At 40.7% G+C, this 12101-nt stretch overlaps 2 protein-coding genes across 2 annotated transcripts in view; one reads left to right on the top strand and one right to left on the bottom strand.

The window, feature by feature from the left end:
* Positions 1-12101, top strand: part of LOC130867582 (A-kinase anchor protein 17B-like) — a 177163-nt gene that overhangs the window by 30937 nt on the left and 134125 nt on the right. The window lies entirely within an intron of this gene.
* The window catches only part of Slc25a43 (solute carrier family 25 member 43), a 40132-nt gene that overhangs the window by 15987 nt on the left and 12044 nt on the right, over positions 1-12101 (bottom strand). The window lies entirely within an intron of this gene.

Consider the following 12101-nt stretch of genomic DNA (forward strand, 5'->3'; position numbering starts at 1 on the left):
AGTATCTTCTGGCCCGGGCTCTTAGCCAGGTGTGGTCATCCAGACAGAAGGGCTAGGCTGTATCTGGGAAAAGCTTGGGTTAAAATGCCCAGAAGCATGGAGAAGGAGATTTCAGGCAGTGACATTAGAGTCCAAAACCACAACAGGTAGAGGCACTTCATTCCACTTGGGCATGCAGCTGACCTTCCTCCCCTCTGCCAGAAACATTCTCTCAAAACATGAACATGCATAAATTATTTACCTCTCCATCCTCTAGCATGCCAAGCAAGAAAAAGAAAAACAGAATAAAGTGATTGCAAGCTCAGGTGGTTAAACAAGACTTCTGATTATTGTCATTAATGTTCAGAAGAGTTCCAGCCTGGAACTCTGTATGAAACAGACAGACTGCATGCACAAGTATCTGGATAAAAGCCTATTAAGACAACCAGGCACTCAGACAAAGGCGCCAGCCTCTGTGGGTGCTGGGAAAAAGTCCCTGTTCAGTTGGCGATCCACCAGACACCTGCTGTTGATTTGCTTCTTGTTGGGCAGTGCCATGGAGAAAACCAATGGAATGCAAATGTTACCATTAACTGTGTTCAGGTCACAGAAGCTGGGTTGCCCTGTACAAGCCCCTTGTGACAAATTAAGTTGGTAAACCCTGCCTAATCCAGTGGGGGCAGATGGTTTTTATGGTGCTCTCTTTTTGATGAATTTTGTATTGTGTGCTTTACAAGAAAAAAAAACACTTGAGGTGTTTCCTGTTGCCTCTGGCTCCTTATCTTCCTAACTAAAAATGATTTCCAGCTGGGATTGTGAGGTTGGAAACTGTCATTGAGCTGCGGGCTTATATACTTTTCCACGGCTCAAATACTCTGCATTTACTGCAGTGACACCTAGTGGTCAGAGACGGTAATGCCTTGTTTGCATTAAAAAGCTCCTGGCTCTGTCCTGGCTATTAAATTTTTTAAAAAAATAGATAATATGGACAAGGTATTATATTTATTAACCCATAAAATAACATTCCTGCTAATATACCTGTTAATTGACTTACTATATCTTATGGTATTTATGGTATTTACGATGTTATTCATAATTAACTGCCAATCCTGTTTTGCAGCTTGATTACGTTGCATCTTTTTTTTTTAAAAAAAGCTTTTTTATATTTATTTATTATGGATACAAATTCTGTCTGTGTGTATGCCTGCAGGCCAGAAGAGGGCACCAGATCCCATTACAGATGGTTGTGGGCCACCAGGTGGTTGCTGGGAATTGAACTCAGGACCTTTGAAAGAATAGTCAATGCTCTTAACCTCTGAGCCATCTCTCCAGCCCCACGTTGCATCTTTTAAAACAACCATTATGATTTTGCATTTATCTGAAGACTGTTTTCTCTGTTTTTGTTGTTTTCTTGAGGCTATATAGATGAGGATGGCCTTGAAGTTTTGGTGGTTTTGACTCTATCTCTTAAGTACTGAGATTACAGGGATGCACCGCCACACTCAGCAGCATCTGAAGTTCTATGTATGTATGTATGTATGTATGTATGCATTGTCTACAAAGGAAAAATGATTGGGACTGCACTCAAACTTTTCACTCCCAGTGTGTCTTGCCATCATTGGTGGCAGACCATTATGGGTATATTCTAGTATACAATGAAGTATTGGTTAGAGTCTTATAGTAACTGGTTTTGTGTCAACTTGACACAACCTTAAGTCATCAGAGAGGAAGAAGCCTCAGTTGAGGCAATGCCTCCATGAGATCCAGCTGTAGGGCATTGTCTTAATTAGTAATTGATGTGGGAGGGCCCAGCCCACTGTAGGTGGTGCCATCCCTGGGCTGGTGGTCCTGGGTTCTATAAAAAGCAGGCTGAACAAACCACGGGGTACAAGCCAGTAAGCGGTGCCCCTGCATGACCTCTGCATCAGCTCCTGCCTCCAGGTTTCCGCTCTGTTTGAGTTCCTGTCCTCACTTCCTTCAGTGATGAACAAGAAGTAGAAGTGTACGCCACATAAACCCTGTCCTCCCCAGCTTACTTTAGTCATGGTGTTTTGTTGAAGCAATAGAAACCCTAAGACACTTAAGTCTCCTTGAGGAAGACATTATTTTAGCTCCTAGAAAGAGAAAGTAATGTAAATGTGTTAGAAAATAGAAAATAGTTTAGAAAGTAAAGCTGAAGACTTATGGAGAAGACTGAAATCTCACTCCTTCACATCCAGGCATCATTGAACTTCCCTGAAAGCTTTTCTGGTGAATAGTTCTACTCCTAGGTCTCCAGGTTCAGGTCTTAGGTGGGTCCATTACAGATAGGTGGCTAAACTCACCAAATTCTACATAAGCTACACTAGAATCATAAGAGGTGAGAAAGTGAAAGAGATTCTTTTTTCTTTTTTTAGAAACAGGGTTTCTTTATGTAACCCTGGCTATCCTGGAACTTACTCTGTAGACCATGCTGGCCTTGAACTCACAGAGCTCCGCCTTGAGTGCTGTAAAGGCATGTGCTGCCACCACCACCCGTGATGCACGTGTGTGTCGCTGGAGACTGACTCCAGAACTCTACACAGTAGGCAAGTGTTTTATCACTGCACTTCATCCTTAGCCCTAAATCTAGGATTTTTAATAATGAGGGAAACCTTAGGACATGGCCATACTTTCCATGCTTTCTTCCTACTTCTTACAAGCTCTTGAGAAAAAAATTTAAGTAGCGTATTTTATAGTTTTGTGTGTACGGCTGCTTTGCCTGCACATATGTGTGTGTGCCACATGGGTGCTCGGTACCCAAGGAGATAAAAAGGGGGGGCTGCCAACTCTCCAGCCCCTCCTCTGAAGCTTTAAAAAATGTCTTTCCAGCTGTAACTCAGCAGTAGCACAATCAACCTAGCATGCACAAGACCGGAGAGTCCATCCTCAGCACTGCAAAAAGGTGTCTTTTCTGGAAAGAATATAAAGATTTTTATGAGGGAAATAACTTCTGAAAAGAAAATCTTTTCCTAAGAGTTGAAACATTTGGTTACCATTTGAATATGACAGAGAGGTTGGAGAGTGGCTATCTTATATGATTATACCTTAAAAAAAAAGAGATAAGTGAAGCTAAAGGAGGGGTACATACTGTGGTCCTGAAGAGAAGATGGACTGTTTTACACACATCACTGTAGGTTTGCACGGTTCTGTGATTCCAATCCTAAACACTAGGCAAATTTGAAGCTTACCAGGGAGGCAAATAAGATCAAGGAATCAAGGAGATGTTGCGAAGAAGGGCAGTGAAGGTAGAGGGTGTTAGAAAGCTGTGAGAACTGAAACAGGATGGTGCTGATGCAAGAATGCTCAGCCCTGATAGAGGTTGCCACAAGCTTTATGCCAGCCTGGCTACACAGTGAGTTCCAGACCAGCCTGGGTTATACTGTGAGATTGTATCTCAAAAAAAAACAAACAAACAAACAAACAAAAAAACGCCCCGCATAAGCAACATTAATCTAAATGTTAGCAGATATGATATGGAAGAGAATGTGCCATGTATGACAAAGGTTAATACCTTTAATATGTAAAGACCTGTTCCCAATCAATAGGAAAATCTAGACATCCCCCCAAAACTGGCAAGGGGCAAATAAAAATTATAAAGAAGTGCAAGGGGCAGCACTGAAAACTGTGGAGCCCCACTTATAAACAATGAATTAGAATTAAAGCAATGTAAGCACATTTTCAACTATTGGATTCATGGCCTGAGAAATGACAGTTGATGGTGGTGATAGGAGCTGGACCACGCTCTCTGGCTGCTGCTGTGGATCAAAGACTCTATTTGGTGTAGGGACATAGCCCCACCCATTGGGGGCGTGTTCGCCTCGGGCTAATGTTTACGGATAAATCTGCCGGGCGTGAGCCCAGCAGCCCTTTTTGTCTTTTGCTCCGCCGCGGGAACCTGTGGTCCTGTAAGTCTATTTCCTTATTAAAGCTGTATATATCTATATAATCTGTCTACATTCATTTGCTCCGCCACATTTGGCGCCCAACGTGGGGCTATCTTGCCCCCGACCCGGCACAGGGGGGGCGCAAGCTCCACCTTTCCCGGCTAGTTGCGTGAGCTCAGGAAGGCTATTTACAGCGTGCTCCCTGCTCGCTTTCCCTTCCCCCACTCCAGGCCACTACGGTCGCAGAGCAGCAACCCCCACAGAGCAGTTAATAGCTCCCTGTTTCTTCCAAACCTTCACTGCCTGATTTAAGTGAAGCACCCGCGGTTTTGAAGTAAAAGCCACCAACCCCTTTCCTTAACAGGCAGTACAATAATTTTTGTTTTGAGTTAATTGTTTCAGACCGGCTCTGGCTTAGACCACGTGGACTCAGGTGCATTTCTTTAGCCACCACTGGCAGGAAAACTTCATTACAGGTACATAATTTTCTTTTATAAATAAGAAAAATGTCTGAAAACATTACCATTCAAGACTTTAACAGCCTTTTCAGTTGTACCATGTGGGAGATTTTACAAGAAGTGTCTGTCAGCCCACAGATATGGATCTTTCTGGGATTCGTAGTTTTCCTTGGTACTGTATGGTTTGATAATAGAAATATGATAAAGTCTTTACGAGACGAGGTTGAACGCTTAAAAATAATTGAGAATGACAACAATCTTCTCAAAAATCAGTTTGAAGTTCTCCAGGCAGAGAACAGATCTTTGTTTAACACAACTCGACAAACTGAAAAAAATTTAGAAGAGGTACAGGCTGATGTTAAGGAGAAATTCATTACTATGGAAGAGGGAACAGCTGATTTGAGTTGTAAGCTTCAGTCCCTTTCAGTAGGAACTGAAATATTAACGGCTGATATTAAGGAGAAATTCATTACTATGGAAGAAGGAACAGCTGATTTGGATCGTAAGCTACAGTCCCTTTCAGTAGGAACAGAAACATTAACTGAGAGAATCAAAACTGCTGAATGTGACAATCGGATTTTGTCTAAAGCTTATGACAGATTGACAGAAAGATTATCTGTACAAGAAGGCACGGTATATGCTATAAAACTTATGTCCAAAGATGAGACATTATCTCTAATGGACAAACTTCATACTTTAGAATCCTCAATGAAGGCTTTAGAACATAATTCTGGACAGGAGATTCAGACATTAAAGAAGGCAATGGTGAATAGAATTGAAATGATTGAGGAATTTCTAAATTCTGAGGAAGAAGAGCAAGAGGTAGAAAAGCATATTTTAACTAAATCTGTGGGTAAATCCCTCCGGGACAATTCCCACAAAGCTCTACCTACAGTTCTACCTGCCTTTCCAGTTGTAACAACTGAGAAAGTAGTTGGTTCCAGAAACCCTAGGTTCATCAAGGAAGATACATGGGAACCTGTCCGTATGAATGATCTCAAAGAAATTAAACAGGCTGTAATGACTTTTGGAATGAATGCCTCTTTTGTTAAAGAGATGCTAAGATCTTGGGCCACCACAAATAAGGTCACGCCCTCTGACTGGTTTCAGCTGAGCTCTGCTGTCCTTGAGAGTGGAACGCAATTAAAATGGAAATGCTTATTCAGGCAAGAGGCTAGACTTTTAGAACAGCAAGAAAGAGCAAAGGGAACTGAGATTTCCATAGATCAAATTTTGGGAGAGGGGCTATTTTCTGAGCCTCAGGAACAAGCTAATTTGGATGAAAACATACTCTCCGTGTGTACTACAGCAGCCTTAAGGGCTTGGGACAGGGTGCAAGACCCAGGACAGAGGATGGAATCATTTGTCAGAGTTAAACAGGGTCAGAGAGAACCCTTTAGTGACTTTTTACAAAGAATAACTAAAGCTGTACAAATAGGGATATCTGACCCAGAAGTAAGACGTATAATGATCGAGACTTTGGCTTATGAAAATGCAAATGTGGAATGCAAAAGGATTTTGGGACCTTTAAAGCTCAGATCAGCGCCATTAGAAGAATGGGTCTTGCATACACTAGATGTTGATACATTTGACTATGGCACTGAAGCATGGGTAGAAGAAGCAATTTCCAATGGTAAAAGGAGACATCAGAATACCAAATGTTTTAATTGTGGCAAAATGGGTCATATGAAAAGGAATTGTAGACAACGGATTTTCAGGAATAATAATAATGCATCTTCTAGAAATAACAGAAATAGGAGGACTCAGCCTTCAGGTTTATGTAGAAGATGTGGAAAGGGCAGACACTGGACGAATGAGTGCAGGTCTACAAGAGATAGACAAGGCAACCTGATACAGACGGGAAACGTGAGAGGGGGGGCCTCACAGGCCCCCATGGCAAACATGGTTCAGTCATTTCCAGTTACTACAGAGAACGTGACTCGTCAGGACAATTAGAAAGCCCCATGCCTACTGTTACAAGAAATAATGATCAGAAAGATGAGTTCCGTGTGTTTTGGCAAACTTCTATAAATGACCAAAGACCAAAGCTGAGAGTGTGTGTAAATGGCATTTTTATTACTGGCCTGCTGGACACAGGTGCGGATGTAAGTATCATTACCCCAGAATCTTGGCATCCATATTGGCCTCTTCAGAATGTAAATGTTCAGCTCCTGGGAATTGGAACCCTATCTCGAGTAAGGCAGAGCACGAGATGGGTTGAATGTATAGGTCCAGAGGGACAAATAGGAAAATTAAGGCCATATGTAGCCAATATTGCAATGAATTTATGGGGTCGTGACCTATTACAACAATGGAATACCCAAATTAACATTCCTGCTACTTCTAGAGCCTATATTTCTGGGGATAATATTAAAAGATATTACAAACGGAGAAAACCGGCCATTCGGGCTGTACAAGAACAAGCAATTGATGTCCCTTCAGAGATACCAACAGCCTTGCCTTTAAAATGGTTGACTGAGAAACCAATATGGACAAAGCAATGGCCTTTAGCTGAGGAAAAGTTACAGGCTTTAGAACAGTTGGTACAAGAGCAATTAGATGCTGGACATATAGAAGAATCTACCAGCCCTTGGAATTCTCCTGTATTTGTGGTTAAGAAAAAATCAGGTAAATGGAGAATGGTGACAGATCTCAGGGCCATCAACAAGGTTATTCAACCTATGGGCCCTCTGCAATCTGGAATTCCTTTGCCCTCTTTATTGCCGAAAGGATGGCCTCTCATAGTTATTGATTTAAAGGATTGTTTTTTCACTATACCTTTACAAAAAGAAGATAGAGAAAAATTTGCCTTCACAGTGCCTACTTATAATAATTCTCAACCTTCGAGGAGGTACCACTGGACCGTCCTCCCCCAGGGTATGTTAAATAGCCCCTCCCTGTGCCAATATTTTGTGAATCAACCATTGCAAATAATACGCAAGAAATTTCCCAAATCGATAGTATATCACTACATGGACGACATTTTGTTATCCGATTCAAACATGGATACCTTGAACAGACTGTTTGAAGAAATAAAAATACTTTTACCAAAATGGGGATTGCAAATTGCTCCTGAAAAGATTCAGAAGGGAGATTCTGTTAATTATTTAGGTTATAAAATAGGTTTACAAAAAATTAAGACACAAAAGGCACAAATTCGGAGAGATCGCCTACGGACTCTTAATGACTTTCAAAGACTATTAGGGGACATTTCCAGTCTACGGCCAGCTATTGGGATAACACCTGATCTAATAATTCATTTGAACAAAACCTTGGATGGTGACAAAGATTTAAACAGTCCCAGAGAATTAACAGCTGAAGCAGAAAAGGAACTGACAATGATTGAGGAAAAATTACAACAGGCGCATGTGGACAGGGTAAATCCAGAGCTCGACTGTATTCTCGTCATACTACCATCAAAAATTTCCCCTACAGGAATTTTAATGCAGAGAGATGATATTATCTTGGAATGGATCTTTTTACCACATAAACCAAGTAAGAAACTGAAAACTTATGTAGAAAAAGTCTCTGAGTTAATTATAAAAGGCAAGTTGAGACTTCGTCAACTAGCAGGCATAGACCCAGCAGAAATTATAGTGCCTTTCACTGCTGATGAACTAAAGAAATTATGGGAAGATAATGAACCATGGCAAAGAGCTTGTGCTAATTTCTTGGGAGACATTAATAACAACTATCCAAAAAGCAAGAGGCTTAACTTCATAAAGAGAACTTCTTGGATCCTTCCTCGAATCGTCCGTGATACTCCAATAACTGGAGCCCGTACGTTCTATACTGATGCCAATAAATCAGGGAAGGCAGGTTACAAATCAGAAGACTTGGGTAAGGTGGAACAAAGTCCTTATGATTCTGTCCAGAAGGCAGAATTATATGCCATTCTTATGGTGCTAAGGGATTTTAAAGAACCTATTAATATAGTTACTGATTCACAATATGCAGAAAGAGTTATTTTACATATTGAAACTGCTGAATTTATACCTGATGATACAGAACTAACCTCTTTGTTTATCCAGGTGCAAGATTTGATTAGGAACAGGCTTTGCCCTATGTACATAACACACATCCGATCCCATACGGGTCTGCCAGGTCCTCTAGCACAAGGTAATGCAGAAATTGATCAATTATTGATTGGTAGTGTGCTACAAGCCTCTGAATTTCATAAAAAACATCATGTTAATAGCAAAGGTTTGAAGAAAGAGTTTTCTATTACATGGCAACAAGCTAGGGAGATTGTAAAGAAATGCCCTACTTGCTCTTTCTATAACCAAACGCCACTGCCTGCAGGGGCTAATCCAAAGGGCACCCAAAGGAATGAAATCTGGCAGATGGATGTGTTCCACTTTGCAGAATTTGGCAAATTAAAATATGTTCATCACACCATTGACACGTATTCAGGCTTTCAGTGGGCAACGGCTTTAAGTTCAGAAAAAGCTGATTCAGTTATCACTCATTTATTAGAAGTCATGGCTATCATGGGTATACCTACACAAATAAAGACAGATAATGGTCCTGCTTATGTCTCTAGGAAAATGAAACGGTTTTTTGATTATTACAATATCAAGCATGTTACAGGTATACCATACAATCCTACAGGTCAAGCAGTCATAGAAAGATCAAATCGAACTATAAAGGATATGTTGAACAAACAGAAAGGGGTGGAAAACACCCCCAGAAATAGGTTACATAATGCTTTGTTAACCTTGAATTTCCTCAACGCTAATGAGAAGGGAACATCGGCTGCAGAAAGACATTGGATAATGGAAAAGTCTACTGAACTAAATCAACCAGTTTATTTCAAGGACGTGCTGACCTCACAATGGAAGCCAGGAGATGTGCTGCGTTGGGGAAGGGGATTTGCTCTTGTCTCCACAGGTGAGGAAAAATTGTGGATTCCAACAAAATTGATAAAGGTTCGTTTTGATGAAGAGAAGCCAGTTGGGAAAGATAAATAACAATTCAATCACATGGATGGCAATCATACTGATGGTAAGTAATACAGATAGGTTGGGGGTAGGGTTCTCTTCTTATCTCCACAGGAAAATATCCATCTTCAAAGAATTTAAGGTACCCCTAATATTTAATTACTGATGGAGGGACTTGTTCTGTAAGTATTAATTTATATATATATATATATATGTCTTAAACTTTCTTTGCTTTTCCTCATATCTGTGTCTTTCTTTATATGTCAGTATATGTCCTTGTTGTTAATGTTTACATTTCCCATAACAAGCAACAAATTTTCCTACAGTAATCTTTGAAGTTTCCAGGATGAAGATGGGGCCCCACAACATCAACTTCATCTGGTTTTTATGACGTCATGAATTTTTTTTTTAAAGCGCTAATATTAGACCTGTTTTTTGGTACCAACTACAAGAGACAATTTTGAATGGTGCACATTTTTGACAACACTCTGGTCGGACCTTCTCAAAACGCTCTGAGACTAGTTATAATTTTCTTAGGTCAAAGGTTAATTTGGGAATTTTACCATCATTTGCTTTCACAGGACCCCCTAAGAAGAACGTCGCCCCCATATCAGCTAGAAGCAATCTTAGAGGACGACGTCCCCTCTCCCAACAGAGTTTGCCCTCAGGGTTGGGGACATCTTTTAGTGGTTGGTTTAGGGTTGAGGGGATGGGGTGATAATTTTTTGAAAAAAAAAAAAAAAAAAAAAAAAAAAAAAAAAAAAGAGAAAAGAGGAAGAAGAAGGGGGATTAACTGGTTTTTTGGGATGATTGGTATTTGTGAATTACTGTTTATAGAAAATTGTACTGGTACTGTTTCTTGTATACTGATATGTTGAATATTGAATGTGAGTGTTCCTACCTCTATTTTTGTATGAGTATGCTTATAACTTTGTCTATATTGTATTGATACATCTACCATATTACATTGTACATTTCTACCTCTGATACTATGACATTGTTTACAGTTGAAGATCATTGTCTTCATATATTGCACAGTTGTTTATTCTTTTAGTCTTCAAAGTTAGATAGGTATTGAGAATTATATGTTTGTCATATTTATTTTTAAGTTTATCAGGTCTTTTAGTACATAGAGATTATATTTAGTATAGATAGTATGATCTTCAGCCTCTTCGAAGAGTTGTAGAAAATGGCCTTTAATCTAACCTAAAATTTCTATGCCAAAGAGACACAATTACTCCTGGCAACACCACTCTACTCCCGAGAGAACGTTGAGCACCAAAGACACTCCACTGGGAGCTTGTCTTCTTGGCAGAACTGGCCTTTGGGTTAAGAAAAGCCCATACCTCAACTTCTGACAAAGATACAGAATATCCCTAAGTGGATGAAACAGGATTGTCTTATCTTGCCAAGACAGGGTAGGATAGTCCTAAGAAAGTTCCTTGCCTTTAATAATGGTATGCCAGTTATGTTAGGCCTTAGCCAAAGTTGGTTGACTCAACATTGCAAACGAGACTTTGGGTGATTGCCCAGGTAGTCAGTTGTCTCTGTCAATTGTTGCACATTTTTGGATATCTCTCGATTGTTAAGTAATCTTTATTCCCTTCTCAGATCTTTGACGGAGTTGAAGATTATATAATTGTAGTTACTCTCTATGTTATTTAGACTCCTTGAGATAGAATGTTTAGCAAAAGTTTTGTTCTCAATATTGTTTGTTATATTTATTATTTGTTATTATTGTATATAGTTGTATTTGGTTTGGTTCTATCTTATTTAGACAAAAGGGGGAGATGTAGGGACATAGCCCCACCCATTGGGGGCGTGTTCGCCTCGGGCTAATGTTTACGGATAAATCTGCCGGGCGTGAGCCCAGCAGCCCTTTTTGTCTTTTGCTCCGCCGCGGGAACCTGTGGTCCTGTAAGTCTATTTCCTTATTAAAGCTGTATATATCTATATAATCTGTCTACATTCATTTGCTCCGCCTCAATTTGGAGTGTAAATTTCATTAAGAGCCTGGGCTTAGTGGCACATGCCTTTAATCCCAGCACTCAGGAGGGGGAGGCAGGCGGATCTCTGTGAGTTCAAGGACAGCCACCAATGTGGCAGTGGTTCATCTGGACAAGGTCAGGAAAAAGGCAGCCCAGGCAGATGAAATGGTTTGTGGATCCGAGGGGCAGAGTGGAGTGTCATCATGTCTGAAGACAGTGTTAGTAAGTGAAGTACCTTCAGGGTTTTTGGCACTGAGCAGACTGGTCAAAGGATACTATAGCAGGGAAACAGGAAGTGGGGAGGAGCGCTGAAAAACCCGAGGGCAAGTCAGAGTCACGTGGAGAAACCAACAGAAACCAACTAGTGGGACTACTCATTTCAAGTTGCAAATGCAAATGACCCCAGATTCTTTTCCACCCAGAGCTTCAGGAACACACAGATTATCAAAAATAGGCTAAGGAAGCAGACAAGCCGATGGAGTGAACAGGGTTAGGGGAAGGGACAAACCCGCCAGTCTTGCTTAGTGTTACATCACTGATCAGGTTTGGTTTTGCTGATAAGAATTTAGGCTAAGCTGGTTCTTCAGTTTGTTTTCTTTTGCCTTTGTGCCCTATCGTGACCACGTTTCCCTGGGGAATTGTTAGGACAGCGCCCAAGATAGCACCCATTTGAAATGCAGTTTCTTTCTGCTGTCCCTTGCTGTTTTATGGCTCTTGGTTTATTTTAGTCCTAGCTAGTAGGTTTTACTGAGAGAAGGCATGATGAGAAGAAAGAGTGCTACATTCTCCTTATGGTGACATCGGGAGGGCAAGTTAGCAGGTTGCATTCTG

This window comes from Chionomys nivalis, chromosome X (genome assembly GCF_950005125.1).
Source record: "Chionomys nivalis chromosome X, mChiNiv1.1, whole genome shotgun sequence".
Lineage (NCBI taxonomy): Eukaryota > Metazoa > Chordata > Mammalia > Rodentia > Cricetidae > Chionomys > Chionomys nivalis.